General features: G+C 38.6%; 1 long non-coding RNA gene across 1 annotated transcript; it reads left to right on the top strand.

The window, feature by feature from the left end:
- The first annotated feature begins 329 nt into the window (after positions 1 to 329).
- On the top strand, positions 330 to 3,629 carry LOC116972833. Its single transcript, XR_004411906.1, has 2 exons — positions 330 to 416; positions 3,290 to 3,629. It is a non-coding gene; the product is annotated as an uncharacterized LOC116972833 (long non-coding RNA).
- The last annotated feature ends 1,555 nt before the right edge of the window (positions 3,630 to 5,184 follow it).

Below are 5,184 nucleotides of genomic sequence, written 5' to 3'. Positions count from 1 at the left end.
TGAAATTCCTGCTTTGCTTCAGCACAACAGAACATAGTAGGCATGACTACAGAACAGTGTATAAGTGTAAATTGTAATTTGTGGGGGGATTATGTGGGGGGATCACAGCGATGCCGGTGGGCCGTTGGGCTGTCCTCGCGCTGTACCTCTACACTTCTAAACTTACTTTACAGCTCATCTTTAGACAAATGCAGAGAAGATTGTATCACACCACATGGGACACGTCGCCAGAAATTGTAACCTTGACTGCGGCTAGACACACCCACTTTCAATGGTTGCTTGAGTTGCAGGAGACCAGAGAGGAAGCTGCAGGTTGATGTTTGGAGTGATGGAGTGATGTTTTCTTTGCTATGAATAATAATGGAAAATTAAAATTACTTGAAATTGTTTGACACCATCATGCTCGATTGTTTCAGGTGAGTTTACCATATTTATGCCTCAGAGTAAGTATGACATTCTACCAATTAATTTCACTCTGCAACACCTCCATGTTCCCTGAATTTACGGACAGATGTGCCCAATTGAAGGTATTAAATTCCACACAGATTCAGCTTCATTAGCATGAACATAGCATGTGGTCTGAATTGCTCAGGAAATGTTGAGATTGTGTAATTACCAAAAATCTAGGACCATGCTTAATTTATGTATTATAGATTATGGAGAATATCAGCTGATAGACCTGCTATGTCACAGCATCAGAGACCCTGGTTTGATCCTGACGGGTGCTGTCTGTATGGAATTTGCATGTTCTCCCTGTGACCGTGTGGGTTTCCAGGTGCTCTGATTTCCCCCAACATCCCAAAGATGTGCACGTGTGCAGTTCAATTGGTCTCAGGTGATTGCCCTTAATGTGTGGGACATGGATGAGAAAGTGGGATAACATAGAACTAATATAAATGGGTGATCGATGGTTGGTGTGTACTCGGTGGGCCAACAAACATATGAAATGCTAGAAATATTCAGCACTCCAGGCCACATCCGTGGGAAGAGGAACACGAGTCAAGTTTTCATCTGAAGAGCGTCTGAAGAAGGGTCCCAACTCGAATCATCACCCATAAATGTTCTGCAGGGATGACTCCAGCACTTTGTGTCTGTCAATGCTTCAGGCTGGAAATCCTTCATCAAAACCAAAAAAAAAAGATAGAAAAGAAGCTCATAAAGCTCCTGGGAGGGTGGGGGAAGAGGTTGTCTCTGATAAGGTAAAAGTAGTGTGACCATGGGAATAAGATGAAAATAAAATTATCAAGAAGAGGCTTCAACCTGGAACTATGAATATATATTAAACTCCTGTTTATAAAATCTACTTTCAGGGTTATCACTGCTTGCTCAAGGTGCAGAATGTTCAGGTCATGAGACCTTGGAAAGCCCATTGATTTTCCTTCTTTAAACAAAATATGAAGCTCTACATGTTGCCATTACTGCAGTAGAATGTCATGCCTTGATCCTTCCATGCATTTTAAAGCAATCACAAATTTGTTTTGTTCAGACCATGTTTATTAGCTAATGTTATTTTATTGTGTGGCTTATATTGCTGACATAACTATTCATTTTTATCATGCACATAATTATTCATCTGGGGCCTTTAAGCAATTTTGTTTAGTTATCTAAATATTTTTTAATTCCAATTTATTTGCTTACATTTCCAACCTCATTTTGTTTATGGTGGTTTAATTACATGGTTACTCTGTATTAATAAAGATTGCACATTGACTTAGAAGGAAATGTTAATCGAAAGAGCATTTTTTAAAAGTTTCGTTCCAGAGGAGACATTAAGGGCAGTACAATGGTATAGCAGTTAGTGCTGCTGTCTCATAGTTTCAGGGATCCAGTTTTGCTTCCACTCTCAGGTTTGCAGTTTACATGTAATTACATGTGTGTCCCCTGAACTAATATTTTCCAGGTGTTTAGGTTAATTGGCTATTTTTAATTACTCATAGTAGAGATGGGTAGCAAGAGAATCAGGGAGGAGTTAATGGGTATCTGAGAGAGAATAGATTACAGGGATATAAATGGAGTAATGGGATCGCTAGGATTACCCTGAAAACAGACATAGACACAATGGACTGAATGGACATTTTAAGAAAATAAGATAAATAGGAGTAAAATATGAGATCTTCCTTACTCTTCACCCTCTGAGTACACAAATTCATGCCGTTCAAAATAACCAACCCTACTGTGATCTCTTTCTAATTCTTTATTTTTGAAAATTAGATAATCTGGTACAGAACCTCACCATGACCTTAGTTGGAAGGGAAAGTCGTTTAAATAGTTGTTTTACCCACTGAGGCAATTAGCATGAAATATATAACTGCATAGAATTATGTTTTTTGATAGGGCTTTGGATAGGGAGTTGGATAGGATTTTTCTCGACTAATTATGTTCCTTGGCTTGCAGTCTTTTTTCCTCATAATTTCCTATCCAGCTTTTTCCCACTCCTGTAACTTAAACCTAGGTTGTTTTGTTTTCTTTTTTTCTCCAAATTCTGACTAAGGATCTTCAACATGCAATGTTGACTTCATTTATCATTGTGCAGATGGTGCCTGAAGCTTGAATGGTTCCAATATTTTCTATTCTTTTTGTTTCATATGTCAGTATCTGTTTTGTCTTTGATTTTCGGAATTTTCCCCATACTTGACAAAGATTCTGCTAAATATCTATTCTATCATGCAGCAGCATAGCTCAAACTCATAAATTGGTGCGATTAGATGTAATTTATAGCTTGGCATTCATGTTATTACTTAATGATCTTAAATTTAAACTGGATGCATAATAATAGATTTAAAGATGATAAATTTGGCACATTCCTCTGGCTCACATTGTTTGTGCCTGTACACCTTATTACATTAGATTTTATGTCTGAATTTGCTAATTAAGTTAATGCCAATAGGAGGACTGACATAATTTGACAGCAACTTTGTTTCATGAATTTTGCTTATTATTAATAGTGGTGCATCTTACTCGTTTTTAGCTGTGGTTGGAACTGCCTTTATTGCACACTCAGAGAGTCATGGGCATAAATATTTAGACATCTATTTTTGTTGAGTTTCTTGCTTAGTCATTTTTGCACAAAACTACACATTTGGCAAATATTATAGAGAAAAGTGTTAGAGCTATTATGTTTTTAAACAGTGATCATGAAACAGTTTTGTTTATTTTAGTATGAATAAGTAACATGCAGTATTAGAAAATTAACAATAAGATTAAGCATTGGTGGCATTGAATATATATTGTAAGGAAAGGATATTAAAATAATTTATATTTATTTTATTTGTTTTTATTCCTCGGTTAGTATCCATGAAGTTTTGGGAACGATCACACAGCGGGAGTTATACTGAATGATACCGAAGATTGCACAACAAAATCTGTTTGGTTTGCATTATCATGGTTGGTTACGAGTTCTAGGTAGCTCTCAATGGCAATATTCCTGAATTAGTGTAAGGAGTTCTTTCAGCTTCATAACATTACAGGAGCATTATATACAACGCAATCTGTTCTTCCAACTGTACTCATTTTAATTGCATGTATATAGCCAAGTGCTTTTGACATGAATGCATGGAGAATGTCAATGTTTGCTTTGTTATAAAATTGGTATTGAGAATGTTTATTAATATTAAATGAATGTTCCCCAACTTTTTTCCTTTGCTTACCTGCCTATATAAGCAATGCATACAAAAAAGGATTTGTAACGGTTTGCGATGGGCTATTTGTTCTTCGGTGATAATAAAATAAATAAATAGAAATAGCCCTAAAGTTCATCAAACACAGCCGGTATGTGTCAGGTTATTGTGACATTAATAAAGTACTTAGGTAAGAGAAAGCTAATTAACATAAAGGAGTCATTTGTACCAAGCATCTTAAATATTTAAGGGTGGCACGATGGCACAGCGGTAGAGATGCTGCCTTACGCGCTTGCAGTGCCGGAGACCCAGGTTCGATCCCGACTATGGGTGTTGTCTGTACGGCGTTTACACGTTCTCCCTGTGACCTGTGTGGGTTTTCTCTGAGATCTTCGGTTACCTCCCACACTCCAAAGACGTACAGGTTTGTAGGTTAATTAGCTGGGTAAATGTAAAAATTGTCCCCAGAGTGTGTAGGTTAGTGTTAATATGCGTGGAACGCTGGTCGGCGCGGACCTGGTCAAAGGGCCTGTTTCCGCACTGTATCTCTAAACTAAACTAAATTGAAATCTCCCATAATGGTGGACAACAATTTGGCAAGCTGCTCTTTCAGATGTTGGTGTTCTCTTCAGTTCCTCTGCAAATGCATAAGATATCCAAGTTGTCTGCCATTAAATAGCATCTGCAAGATCGTTGGCAGCTGAAAGCTGGTCTGACTACCACTGAGGCCTAAGCAAGCACAAAGGTTCTCCAAGGAAAATTAATTGAGCTGCAGCATTGCGGTAAACTCCCTGAAAAAGCTTTTTTCCCTATTTTACACCGAAAACACAATGACGTGTATTTTCCTTCAGCAAAAAAGAGAGCTGGTGCAGGAACTCAATAAATGAGGCAGCAGCCATGGAAGGAAATGAATGGTCAACAATTTGTGTCACGACACGACACATCTGGACAATTACTGCAGCCCTTACTGAGCCTTCTTCTATCTTTGGAATGGAAGGTCACCATGCTCCATTCAGCCTGACTATACAAATTATACAATCTCCAGTGTTTAGGTGAGTGTCTGAGGCCACTTGAATGGGAAGAAGCGAATTCGCATTAGGTACACATATACCTAAAGAATATTTTGGGTTTTGGATCTTAAATTCATGGTCAAGGCACCAAAGAAAAGGTGATAATGCCCCTGTCCCACTTAGGAAACCTGAACGGAAACCTCTGGAGACTTTGCGCCCCACCCAAGGTTTCAATGCAGTTCCCGGAGGTTTTTGTCAGTCTCCCTACCTGCTTCCACTAACTGCAACCTCCGGGAACCGCACGGAAACCTTGGGTGGGGCGCAAAATCTCCAGTGGTTTCCGTTCAGGTTTCCTAAGTGGGACAGGGGCATAAGGATGCACTAGCATGTTAGACACAATGAATTTAGATGTGGCAAAACAAGTGAGTTGTTGCATTTTAGTCAGGCAAATTAGGGAAAACTACACAGAAAATGGTAGGCCCCAAGGGAGTGTTGTAAAACAAAGAGATCTAGGGGTGTAGGTACATTGTTTCATAGAGACACAGGTTGATAGGGTT

This window comes from Amblyraja radiata, chromosome 5, assembly GCF_010909765.2.
Source record: "Amblyraja radiata isolate CabotCenter1 chromosome 5, sAmbRad1.1.pri, whole genome shotgun sequence".
NCBI classification, from domain to species: Eukaryota; Metazoa; Chordata; class Chondrichthyes; order Rajiformes; family Rajidae; genus Amblyraja; species Amblyraja radiata.
This window is presented reverse-complemented; position numbering and strand designations above follow the sequence as displayed.